Below are 14,178 nucleotides of genomic sequence, written 5' to 3' on the forward strand. Positions count from 1 at the left end.
TCCTACCTGCAAGCTGTGTCCGAAGCCGTCTGCATCCTTGGGAGAACCACACCCGCATCACTATGCGACCACGTCGTTTCAGTAAAAAAAAAAACGGGATTCTGGTCGGCAGAATAATATAAAGAGCGTGGAGCAAAAACAGAAAGACGTAAATGTTGCCTATTGCAAACATTGACCCAGCACTTACGGCTGGGTGACAGGAAACTATAAAGGGGAGTGATTAGCCAAAACACCTGGTGGAAACACTAATTGCCAAAACTAAGACAGGTGAGGAGAATCAGTGCCCATGGAAACCAGCAGTAAACAGGGAAAGAGGGTGCACCCAGGAAACCGACTAAAACCAGAAACATAATCAACATAATTCATGCCATGATCCGGGTAACGGATCATGACACATTCTTGCCATCTCTGTCGTAGCATAGCTTTCGTCGGTAAAGTGTGCGGAACAAACGTCCAATTTCTTGCCACTTTCGCATCTTTGGGCCACTGGTGCAACTTGAATCCCGTCCCTGTTCGTGTTGTTACACCCTCCGACAACACACCGACGAGGCATGATGTCTCCAAGGTACGGAAAACAGTCGAAAAAACGGAAAATAACAGAGCTGATTTGACTCGGTGTTTGTAATGTGTTTGAGAAAATGGCGGATTGCTTCCCGATGTGACGTCATCGCTCCGAGAGCGAATAATCGAAAGGCGTTTAATTCGCCAAAATTCACCCATTTAGAGTTCGGAAATCGGTTAAAAAAATATATGGTCTTTTTTCTGCAACATCAAGGTATATATTGACGCTTACATAGGTCTGGTGATAATGTTCCCCTTTAAGTCTCAAGAAGGGTAGCAATACAAGAACACACACACACACACACACACACACACACACCTGCAATCCATCCAATCCCTAAAGGGACACATTTAGGGCCTGTCCGACAGTTGGATATTGTGGAACTCTTTTAAAAAAAATCTTTAAAGGGAGCCCCAACGAGGAACCTCTTTAAAGGGTGCCAACACCTGCTTGAAGGTAATGTTGTCAGATCATGAATCATTTTTTTTTCGCTTTTCGCCTTCCTTTCTCTCTCTCTTCCGGCCAAAGCGTTCCCCTGTGCCCCCTCTCGCCATCCATGCGGGCCCCTCCTCCCCCGAGGTGAAACCTTACTCGTGGGGTAAATTTAGCAGCAGTGTGACCCAATGTCCACTGACACACTTCTCCACACATCTCTCTCTCTCTTGTTTGTCTCCCTGACAAGCTCTGCTGCCTCCCAGGAGGCCCTCAGCGCTGAGAGACGCAGCGTGCTAACCTTTCGCCCAAAACAATGACGAGTTATTTGACGTGGCCGAGCTGCTGACGGCGCAGCGTTTCGTTTATTCGCGACTCCTCCCCTCGCTCCCGAGGTCGTATCACGTGGACTTTTAATGGCTTAATCGCCCGCATGGCAGTCGTGCTGGCAGGTGAACATTATCCCTTCGCTAGCATGTAACATTTGAGACTTACGAGATCCATTTCGCCGCTGATGACAGCCTCGTCGCCACCTTGAACAACCCTTGTTTTTGTACGACGGATAAAAAGCTGCCAGCTTTGTCCCTGTGGAGGTCAGGGGTCAAGCAGGGCTCTGTAGCTTGTGACTTCACACAACTTGACAGCACCATCACACAGAGAGCTGGTTCACTTTGTAGTAATTTGTCGTTTTTCCTGCGGTAAGATGCTCAAAAACAGAGCAGGGGACTGGTAAAACCACGGCATGATAACGTAAAAATAAAGACAACTTCAGATTGTTTTCTTTGTCTCACTTTGGCCAAAAATAGAGCAAGTACATTCTGAAAATTGACATACTACAAATAATTATCTTGGCAAAACACTTGACGTAAGTTGAAAACTCTGAGGAAAAAATTGGGGCAGTTTCAAAAACACCATGAAGAACACAATGAACTTAGACTTTGTCTCAGTGTTTTTACAAAGCCATTAAACTTTCAGCCAGGGGTACCCAAACTTTCTGACTCAGGGGCCACATTAGGTTAAAAAAAATTGGCCGGTGGCCAGGCTTTGTGTATATGTATATATATATATATATATATATATATATATATATATATATATATATATATATATATGTATGTGTGGGAAAAAAATCACAAGACTATTTCATCTCTACAGGCCTGTTTCATGAGGGGGGGTTCCCTCAATCATCAGGAGATTTTAATGGGAGCATTCACATACCATGGATTATATAGGGCACAGAGTGGGTGGGTACAGGCTGGTGTAGGGGCGTGGTGATTGGCTCATGTGTTACCTAAGAGGTGTTTCCGTCTGTGGCGGCATGCTGTTACAATTTCGCTGCGCTTGTTGAGGGATGACAGGTCTGGACGGTAAATAATAAGCAGTTTTTCTTTCAAGCATAGGTTGCATCTTTTATTACCACTATTGTAAGGTGTGCTGGATGCAAGAATTTGCCATGTTATTGAATATTCAACATTATTGTCTTTGAGGTCCCAAATGTGTTTGCTGAGTTCTGTGGTATTCCGCAGGTTTTGGTTCCTGAAAGAAGCCTTGTGATTGTTCCATCTGGTTTTGAACTCTCCTTCGGTTAATCCTACATATGTGTCGGATGTGTTAATGTCCTTGCGTGTTACCTTAGATTGGTAGACAACTGATGTTTGTAAGCACCCCCCGTTGAGAGGGCAATCAGGTTTCTTTCGACAGTTGCAACCTTTGTTGGTTTTGGAGTTGCTCTGTCCGGGGGCCGACGGCTCATTTGCAATTGTTTTGTTGTGGTTTGAGATGATTTGTCGTATATTGTTCATACAGCTGTAGCTCAATTTAATGTTGTTCTTGTTGAATACTTTTCTTGTCTTTGGGAAAGTGTTTGTCAATCAGATTGAGGAATTTGTGTCCAATGTTAGTTGAGACGTTTTTGCTGTATGGGGGGTTGTACCAGATGATGTCGTTTCGTTTTCTGTTCTTTTTCGGTTGGTTTCCTGGCGTGGGTTCATAGGTGAGGGTGAAATTGTATCCGCTTTCATCAAGGGCTTTTTGGTACGGGGGGGTTGCTTGGTCAAAGGTATATATATATATAGGTGGGTATATATATATATATATATATATATATATTCCTCACGCACTAATTGACTAAAAGAGTGCGCACTTGTCACAAGCTCGCCCGTGTCACGACGTGGTTTTCGCTTACTGTGGGGTCGTTCTCCCAGGAAGGCAAATGGACGACTCCGGACAGGACTTGCAGGTAGGAACATGATTTAATTTTAAGAAACAATCAACGAGATACAAAACAGAAAACAACTCGAAGGCAAGCGTGCCTATCGCATGCAGAAGCTAAGGCAAAAACCTAGGACATTAAACTATAGACACAAACCTCACGAAACTGTGGCATGAAACCAATACAAAACTGTGGCATGAAACAACTAGCATTAACTATGGCATAGAACAAACACGAAACTGTGGCATGAAACCAATAATGACGCCAGGACGACTGACTGGCAAAGGCAGGCTTAAATAGTCCTCTGATTAGAAGCAGGTGCATGTCCCGAACACCAGAGGCAGGTGAAAATCATAAGTAGCCATGGTAACTAAAACAAACTCAGGTGTCAAACAGGAACTAAAAGAGTCCAAAACTAACAGAACATAACAAAAACATGATCCGGACCACGGATCATGACAGCACGACACTGATGTCACATTATCGATGGGAAAATGCATTTTTAGACAATATGATTTGCCTGAGCAGCTAGGAGACCCCGAGATTAAAAAGCGGTAGAAAATACATTAGAAGGGACAAATAAAAATTAAAAAAAACTTGAGAATTCCCACGAGCCGTAGTTTGCCGGGTATGTGTTTTTCTATACTTTTATTGTAATATTTTCAGAATGTGTTTGTTCTATTTTTGGCCAAAGTAAGACAAAGAAAACAATCTGAAGTTGTCTTTATTTTTTTGTTTCAATGCCATGATTTTAATAGTCCATGCGGCCCCTGAGCTAAAATGAGTTGGACTCCCCCAGGCATGTGATTTGACCACAATGAAAAAGACTGAAAAAATTTCCGGGGGTCTGGGGGACCAATTAACATGCTAAAACGAACAAAGACAGCACCATTTGAAGAAAATATTTTAGTGTTTAAAGACATGAAAACATCATTAATAGAACATACATAACCCAATTATCCTAATGAATCACTGTATATGGTTCAGTCCCAACAGTATTTAGTCACTAATATTTACATCTTGTGTTCATTTCACATCCACAGGTGTCACATTGATCAGTGTTATTATCTACAGTTTATTTACAGTATTACCACATTACTTCAGTTCACTTCACACATTAGCTTTCTCGGAGAGCCCTAACATGAGCTTTCCTTGCAAATTTCTGAGCAGCCTGCATTTTCCTTTTGGTCTCTGCTTTTGTAGCTTCTTTTTTGGATTTCACTGCCAACTTCTGCCTCTTGGACTCTCTCTCCACTTCCATCTGTTCTAGATCATACTTCCAAAGCCTTGAAACCTTGTGATCCATAGTCAATATTATCATGACACCACGTGCACAAAACCTTTCCGGGACGATCGATTTTCCGAATAAAATCACCGAACAAAGTCGTAACTTCTTTCTTCCCAACAGTATCAGTGATTTCCCATTCCATCCAGTCCCATCGAAACTTATTTTTGACATGTTTATCAATTTCTTTTACTCGTAAAGCGTCCTTTCTCTCGAGAACCGACATCGTTTACATATGGAAAATGGCGGTAATAACCATTATGAATAATGACGTTATTAACGTCATCATTCATAACAGATGTCCTGATTGGTCACAAGGAACATATCGACCAATCAACTACGGCGTAATATAAACTACGTCTCGAATCTTGATTTAGGGTCGGAATTGAGCAAAACAATTCTTAGGTCTGATGAGACAAAGATTGAACTCTTTGGCGTGAATGTCAGGCGTCATGTTTGGAGGAAACTAAACATGGCCAGGACCTTCCCTTACATTGAAGCATGGTGGTGGCAGCATCATGCAGTGGGGATGTATTTCAGCGGCAGGAATGAGAGACTAGTCAGGAAAGAGAGAAAGACGAATGCAGCAATGTACAGAGACATCCTGGATGAAAACCTGCTCCAGAACAATCTTGAAAACAAGACTGGGGCAATGGTTTATCTTTCAGCAGAACAACGACCCTCAGCACACAGCCAAGAAATCAAAGGAATGGCTTCAAGACAACTCTGTCTATGTCCTTGAGTGGCCCAGCCAGAACCCAGACTTCAATCTGATTGAACTTTTCTGGAGAGATCTGGAAATGGGTGCGCACTGACGCTTCCCATCCAACGTGATGGATCTTGCTGCAAAGAGGAATGGGTGAAACTGCCCAAAGATAGGTGTGCCAAGCTTGTGGCATCATTAAGATGTGACTTTAAGGTTTTACTACGTACGTATAAAATACTACACGGTCTAGCTCCGTCCTATCTTGTCGATTGCATTGTACCATATGTCCCGGCAAGAAATCTGCGTTCAAAGAACTCCAGCTTATTAGTGATTCCCAGAGCCCAAAAAAAGTCTGAGGGCTATAGAGCATTTTCTATTCGGGCTCCAGTACTATGGAATGCCCTCCCGGTAACAATTAGAGATGCTACCTCAGTAGAAGCATTTAAGTCCCATCTTAAAACTCATTTGTATACTCTAGCCTTTAAATAGCCCCCCTGTTAGACCAGTTGATCTGCCGTTTCTTTTCTTTTCTCCTCTGCTCCCCTATTCCTTGTGGAGGGGGGGGGGGGGGGGGGGGGGGGGGGGGGCACAGGTCCGGTGGCCATGGATGAAGTGCTGGCTGTCCAGAGTCGGGACCCGGGGTGGACCGCTCGCCTGTGCATCGGCTGGGAACATCGCTGCGCTGCTGACCCGTCTCCGCTCGGGATGGTGTCCTGCTGGCCCCACTATGGACTGGACTCTTACTATTATGTTGGATCCACTATGGACTGGACTCTCACAATATTATGTCAGACCCACTCGACATCCATTGCTTTCGGTCTCCCCTAGAGGGGGGGGGTTACCCACATATGCGGTCCTCTCCAAGGTTTCTCATAGTCATTCACATCGACGTCCCACTGGGGTGAGTTTTTCCTTGCCCTTATGTGGGCTTTGTACTGAGGATGTCGTTGTGGCTTGTGCAGCCCTTTGAGACACTTGTGATTTAGGGCTATATAAATAAACATTGATTGATTGATTGATTGATCATATTCAAAAAGACTTGAGGCTGTAATTGTTGTCAATCAACAAAGTATTGAGCAAAAGTTGTTAATACTTATGTACATGTGATTTTTGTGCTCTGTGTTTTTTTTAATAAATTTGTAAACATTTATTATAAGGTATTACGTGCAGAATTTTGAGGACAAAAATACATTTATTCCATTTTGAAATAAGACTGTAACAAAACAAAATGGGGAAAAAGTGAAGGGTTGTGAATATTTTCCGGATGCACACCACATGTTTTCCACTAATATATTCAAGTATGAACGGGAACCTACAAAAACCACCTGGGGTTTCAGTAATAAAGTGAAAAAAGAATGGTTTGTTTTTAAATTTAGATGCCTTATAATGCAACTATGTGTTGATATGTACAGTATATCAAATATATTAGGAACTTATACAGCTGTAGTATGTGTTGTTTTGTTTACGTACACAGGAACATAAGAAAAAAGCTGCAATATGTGCATAAATAAATAAGAAAATGCAGAATAAGTTTTTAAAAAAAGCTGTAAATGTAGATGCTGTTGATGTATTTTACATTTAATAAACAATATACCACATGTGTCAAACTCAAGACCCGGGGGCCAAATCTGGCCGACCACATGATCTAAACTGGCCCGCCCGCATCATTTTATGTGTTATATGTTAATTTATATGGTCTGCCACATCATATATGTGGCTGCAAAAAAGGCTGGAAATAACAAAGCACTTTCTGATTAAATGCATTTATCATTCTTTCAACTCTGACAGAAAAATGTACTGCATCCAACAGCATATGTTGTTTACTTAAATATGATTTAATCCTGCAACAAGCAAAGCAATGTATCCATCAACTTGTTAGTAAACATTATAGTAATTAAAATGAGTTTCCAATGCAAATTGTGTAACAAGGCTATTACATATTTACAAAACCCTAAAACCAGTGAAGTTGGCACGTTGTGTAATTCGTAAATAAAAACAGAATACAGTGATTTGCAAAAAAGTTGGCACAGGGGCTTTTTTAACAACACTCAACACACATTTGGGAACTGAGGAGACCAATTTTTGAAGTTTTTTAAGTGGAATTATTTTCCATTCTTTCTTGATGTATTGCTTAATTTGTTCAACAGTCCGGGGTCTCTGTTGTGGTATTTTAGGCTCTATATTGCGCCACACATTTCCAATGGGAGACAGCAAGCAGCATTTTTGGGTGTTGTTGATAAATGGCTTTCACTTTGCATAGTAGAGTTTTAACTTGCACTTACAGATGTAGCGACCAAATGTAGTTACTGACAGTGGTTTTCTGAAGTGTTCCTGAGCCCATGTGGTGATATCCTTTACACACTGATGTCACTTTTTGATGCCTGAGGGATAGAAGGTCTGTAATATCATCACTTACGTGAAGTGATTTCTTCAGATTCTCTGAACCTTTTGATGATATTACGGACTGTAGATGGTGAAATCCCTAAACGCCTTGCAATAGCTCGTTGAGAAATGTTGTTCTTAAACTGTTCAACAATTTGCTCACGTATTTGTTCACAAAGTGGTGACCCTCGCCCCATCGTTGTTTGTGAATGACTGAGCATTTCATGGAAGCTGCTTTTATACCCAATCATGGCACCCACCTGTTACCAATTAGCCTGTTCACCTGTGGGATGTTCCAAATAAGTGTTTGATGAGCATTCTTCAACTTTCTCTGTCTGTTTTGCCACATGTGCCAGCTTTTTTGAAACATGTTACAGGCTTCAAATTTCAAATGAGATAATATTTGCAAAAAATAACAAGGTTTTCCAGTCGAACATTAAATATCTTGTCTTTGCAGTCTATTCAATTGAATATACCGTATTTCCGTGAATTATATTATCCGCATGCCTTGTTTTACCGCCGGGTCAAACTCGTTTCGCAAAATAATTAGCGCATGCTTAGAATTACTGCCGGGTCAAACTTGTTTAGCAAAATAATTAGCGCTTGTCTCGTTTTACCGCCGGGTCAAACTCGTTTCGCAGAATAATTAGCATATGCCTCGTTTTACCGCCGGGTCAAACTCGTCACGTCACGAGTGACACTTCACCTTTCAAGGCATCATTTTCCAAAATGGAGGAGGCTAATTTCAATCATTTAAAATCGCATAAAGGGAAGAAGATAAAGAGCTATTCAGTAGGATTTAAGGTCCAAGCTATTGAATATGCTAAAAAGAACAGTAAAAATGTTTTATTAATATAGCTGCGTGTGTCAAATATGAGTCATTAAATGACTCCCGCCTCATGGTGGTAGAGGGCGCTATAGTGATCCCAGGGATCATTCTTGCGACTACTCGGCTGCAGAAGAAGTGACAACAACAGTTTTCTAAACTGGACTTTCAATCGAAGCAGGAGGTAATAATTAAAGGAAGATCTCCATCGAGACAGAGAGACTTTTTAAAACTGAAGAAAGATAAGGAAGACTTCTATAAACAAGTTATCGATGTTTTTTTTCAGAAGGTGCGGCGCATGGACTTCATTTATAAGTAAAGGTAAGACCATAATAACGTTTTTTTTTATTAAATGTGCTTTTCATGATGGTATCCTTACATCACACTCAAATTTATAAGCGCAGGCCTAAATTTACCGCCGGAGTGAGAAGAGGTTTTAAATTAATTACCGCCCCGGCGCTAATTCAAGGAAATACGGTAGGTTGAAAAGGATTTGCAAATCATTGTATTTAGTTTTTATTTACGATTTACACAACGTGCCAACTTCACTGGTTTTGGGGTTTGTATAATCATACATATTCACTGTTACATGTGACCCTCTGAGAGCAGCCATAATTGCGATGTGGCGCTCAATAAAAAATAGTTTAACATCGCTGCATATACGCTAACACTAACAAATAAATATTATTTTATAAAGACAAGTGGTAGAAATGTATGGATGGATGGTATTAAATGGCTAAAGTGTCACAAAAGAGCAATCAGAAATTCAGTGCAATCGAGGAGAAAGTAATATTTATGTATTTACTGTATGTAGAGTAACTTGGAATCACATATGTGAACAATAAATCAACTAGAAAAAGAAATTTCTGCGGAAATTACGTAGGAATGCTGAAAAGCTGAACTGAAATTCTAACATTTAACAGCACGTAAGCCAGATAGTGCACAAGTAACCAAATATATGACTCTTGGGTGCTTACTTGAAAAATTAGTTTAAAAAATGCTAGCGTACTAACATGCCAATGTTAGCATGCTAAAAGTTAACACGTGTGAAATCAAATATTTAACTCAGAGGTGTATACCGGCAAAAATTTGCTAAAAAAGCTAGCTCGCTAATATTTTATTATTTCACGCATGTTAACTGTTATCATGCTGACAATTGAAAAACATTATCAAGTAGAGTTGCCAACTCCCTGAAAAATTAAAAAGGGACTTCTTTTTTTTTAAAGTTTTACAAATACACTTGTCCTTGGCACAAAAAAATTTGCATTTTTTTAAATGCAATTAAAAATGCAATTTTTTAATTGCATTAAAAAATACAATTAAAATTAAAATTTTAAGCATAGTCTCCAATTTTTTGGTTCATAAATTAAGCATTTTCAACCATACAAATGGCTAAATACACAAAAATATATAAATATTACAGTAGTATTGGTCACTAGGGAAGACCAAACCGATCAGAGTGAGCAATTCAGTATTGTGGCCACTGATTGGATTAGCCTCAGCTAGCCTTATAATATTGGATTTAAAGAGTTTAAAGGTGTTATTTCATGTCTAGAACAGTGGTTTTCAAACTTTTTTCAACAAGAACCACCTCAGAAAACACTTGGCTATTCAAGTACTACCATAATGACCTACAATAAAATACAGTAGCGTAGTAGGCCAAAATATTCATTAAAAACAAGTCAGAAGTTGTATTTAATAGTAAAGTATACTTAATATTTTTGAGGACACTAACTTTACACACAGTTTGAACAGTAACACTGTTTGATTATTGAATTAAATGTTTCTCTGCGTATTAGATGGTGCCCACGTACCACTAGCACAGTTTGAGAATCCCTGGTATAGAGGTTTCTTATAAAGTTGAAAAACATATTTAGAAAGTCTTGAACAGTTTTTTTAGGCTGTAGCTATGAAAATATTTGATTTATAATTAATGATTCCTACTTTGCGAAATTCACTAATTGCAGTCATGTCCGGAAGCAATTAACAGCGAAAAATCAGCGACAGCTTTAGTGTTTTAGAAAGAAAAAAAAGGAACTATTCGGACATGAAAAATAGATCGAACATTTTGCAAGTGTAGTGGTTTGAATGAGATGAAAACATTGGAAGGAGAAGGCAGGCAAAAAAGGGTCAATATCAATTAGAATAAATGCACACTTCTAAGAAAAGGTACACTTTACATTAAACACTGACTATTTCTACTTTACAACATTTTGTCACATTATTTTTCCCACCACAAAAAGTTCCAAATCCAGAATTCAGTTGCTATTTTGTGAGTTTAGTATATGAAAATAATAGATTTTAAGAATCCTTTACAGAGCCATAACTAAAATGATTTATCAATATGCTCCTTTAAAACATGGGTAGTTAACACTTTTTGACCTAGGGGCCCTACTTCTCCACTACATATGGGCCCGTGGCCCACTCAAATATTAACACTGAATGAGTAATTGTACTCTCGTAGTATACTATCGTATACAATATTATATCTAAAGTTTACAATCTTGTCAAATAATATGAAACCATGTGTTGATCACAAATATTATTATTTAACACACAAACCTTAGGCTCAAATCTGGCTGATTAGAAAAATAAAAACCAACCAAATATACTGCATAAGAAGGGACTCATAAATAAATGATGGAAAAATAAATTTCCATACAATTATGTTGTGCCAAAATAAATCAACTAAATTAATAATGAATATGTTACCGTATTTTCCGCACCATAAGCCGCCCTGGGTTATAAGCCGCGCCTTCAATGAACGGCATATTTCAAAACTTTGTCCACCTATAAGCCGCCCCGTGTTATAAGCCGCATCTAACTGTGCTAAAGGGAATGTCAAAAAAACAGTCAGATAGGTCAGTCAAACTTTAATAATATATTAAAAACCAGCGTGATGTGGGCGCGCATGGAGTCGTATATCAACATGGACGGAGCTGCGTGAAAAAAGCCACCCGGCCTCTTCGCGTAAACTTCCCTTAACCACTCGCTCATCTTTTCTTCATCCATCCATCCCTTCGAGTTAGCTTTTATGATGACGCCGGCTGGAAAGGTCTCTTTTGGCAAGGTCTTCCTTTTGAATATCACCATGGGTGGAAGTTTCTGGCCATTAGCATGGCAAGCTAGAACCACAGTGAAGGATGACTTCTCATTCCCTGTGGTGTGAATATTCACCGTACGTGCTCCCGTTGTATCCACAGTGCGGTTCACAGGAATATCAAAAGTCAGTGGAACCTCGTCCATGTTGATAATGTTCTCTGGCCGGATCTTTTTTTCAGCTATCTTGTTTTTACAATATGCACGGAAAGTAGCCAGCTTTTCTTGAAAGTCTTTAGGCAGTTGCTGTGAAATAGTAGTCCGTGTGCGGATGGAGAGATTGCGTCTTTTCATGAACCGGAAACCTGTCGCTTAGTAGGAGCCATTTTGTGGTCTTTACAGATGTAAACACACAAAGGAAATGAAACGTAATATCCGCGCGCTTCTTCTTCTTCTACGGGGGCGGGTGGTTGCTTACAGTAGAAGAAGAAGCGCTTCCTCTTCTATGGGGGCGGGTGCTTACCTTGGCGGTTGCTTGCCGTAGAAGAAGAAGCACTTCCTCTTCTACGGGGAAAAAAGATGGCGGCTGTTTACCGTAGTTGCGAGACCTAAACTTTATGAAAATGAATCTTAATATTAATCCATATATAAAGCGCACCGGGTTATAAGCCGCACTGTCAGCTTTTGAGTAAATTTGTGGTTTTTAGGTGCGGCTAATAGTGCGGAAAATACGGTACTTCACGGCAGCACAGTGGAAGAGAGGTTAGTGCATGTGCCTCACAATACGAAGGTCCTGAGTAGTCCTGAGTTCAATCCCCGGGATCTTTCTGTGTGGAGTTTGCATGTTTTCCCCGTGACTGCGTGGGTTCCCTCCGGATACTCCGGCTTCCTACCACCTCCAAAAACATGCACCTGGGGATAGAGCAACACTAAATTGGCCCTAGTGTGTGAATGTGAGTGTGAATGTTGTCTGTCTATCTGTGTTGGCCCTGCGATGAGGTGGCGACTTGTCCAGGGTGTACCCCACCCCCTGCTACCCCGAAAAGGACAAGCGGTAGAAAATGGATGGATGGATGGATGTTACTTCACTATAGGGTGCAAATGAAAATACAGCTTTACTACTTAAGTCATCATTTTTGCGCTTAAGAAACTTTTCTATATGCTTTGGCTCTACTTCCTCTGTTTGTTTGAGATTGTCATTACTGCCACAAGTGGTGAAAAAGTGTATTACAACTGAATACCGCTGCCGCCCATACGGAATAAGATATTTATTGATGGCCCAACAGTAGGCCTGTGCCTTATGGTTAAAAAAACACGGTTCTAGACCGCTCGCAGACCAACAATGGGCCCCGACGACCCTATGTTTTAGAAACACTGCTTTAAAAAAATCCCTATCGTCATCCAAAAATGCAAACACTTTACAATCTGTGATGTCATCCTCCAGGAAATAGACTGATCCATTCCCTACCACACAGGATCTGTTGCCTTTGCTGCAAAAGCAAACTTGTATGGCTCTTAGTTCCTCTCGTGCTCAAAAACCTGCCTGACCTCTGATCTTTCATCAAGGGTCGGCAACCCAAAATGTTGAAAGAGCCATATTGGATCACAAATACCAAAAAGTAATCTGTCTTGAGCCGCAAAAAATTAAAAGACTATAAGTGTTATACTGAAGGCAACAAATGATCTAAGTAGCTAATTAGCTATATTAGCCCACTCTCAACATGACTATGTGCCCCAGGCTGATGCAAATCTTCATTGACAGATATGTTAAAATGTAATATTTATTCTACACATTTGTACAACATTGGAAAACATTAGTAAAACTTCTCAGCAGGTGAGATAACTCCTGGCAATGACTGTCTTAGAATGACCAAAAGGTATAGATGTGTGTGTCCAAGTTCAAGGAAACGGCAGGATGTCTTCTTCTAATGGATTTATTACAATCTTTGCAAGCTGGGTAATGTTTGCTGTGGTCTGGAACAACATGGCACACAAACAACTATCAGAAATGCTGCCAATATTTCATACGGATAATGTGTCGTGAAACATGGAAAAATAAACTAAATACACAGAGGACATAGGTAAAGGAAATTGAATATACCTACAAACGAGGCATAATGATGCAATATGTACATAAAGCTAGCCTAAATAGCATGTTAGCATGGATTCTCAGTGGCCTAGTGGTTAGAGTGTCCGTCCTGAGATCGGTAGGTTGTGAGTTCAAACCCCGGCCGAGTCATACCAAAGACTATACAAATGGGACCAATTACCTCCCTGCTTGGCACTCAACATCAAGGGTTGGAATTGGTGGTTAAATCACCAAAAATGATTCCCGGGCGCGGTCACCGCTTCTGCCCACTGCTCCCCTCACCTCCCAGGGTGTGATCAAGGGTGATGGGTCAAATGCAGAGAAAATTTTCGCCACACCTAGTGTCATTGGTACTTTACTTTACTTTATTAGCTTGCAGTCATGCAGTGACCAAATATGCCTGAGTAGCACTCCACACAAGTCAATAACATCAACAAAGCTCACCTTTGTGCATTCACGCACAGCATAAAACGTTTGGTGGACAAAATGAGACAAAAAAGGAGTGGCATAAAACACGTATTTCTGTGGCAGAGTCGGAGAAAGTTATACATGTACACAAACTGTTGAGTCACAGCCCACACAACGGTGAGTTCAAGGGCCGTTGAAATTAGTAGGACAAAAACGGCGCTCGCCAAATACTCTCAT

The 14,178-nt window shown here is 40.4% G+C and overlaps 1 protein-coding gene across 1 annotated transcript in view; it reads right to left on the minus strand.

Moving 5' to 3' along the window:
• clcn1b (chloride channel, voltage-sensitive 1b) overlaps positions 1 to 14,178 on the minus strand; it is a 110,385-nt gene that overhangs the window by 95,353 nt on the left and 854 nt on the right. The window lies entirely within an intron of this gene.

This window comes from Nerophis lumbriciformis, linkage group LG04, assembly GCF_033978685.3.
Source record: "Nerophis lumbriciformis linkage group LG04, RoL_Nlum_v2.1, whole genome shotgun sequence".
NCBI lineage: Eukaryota > Metazoa > Chordata > Actinopteri > Syngnathiformes > Syngnathidae > Nerophis > Nerophis lumbriciformis.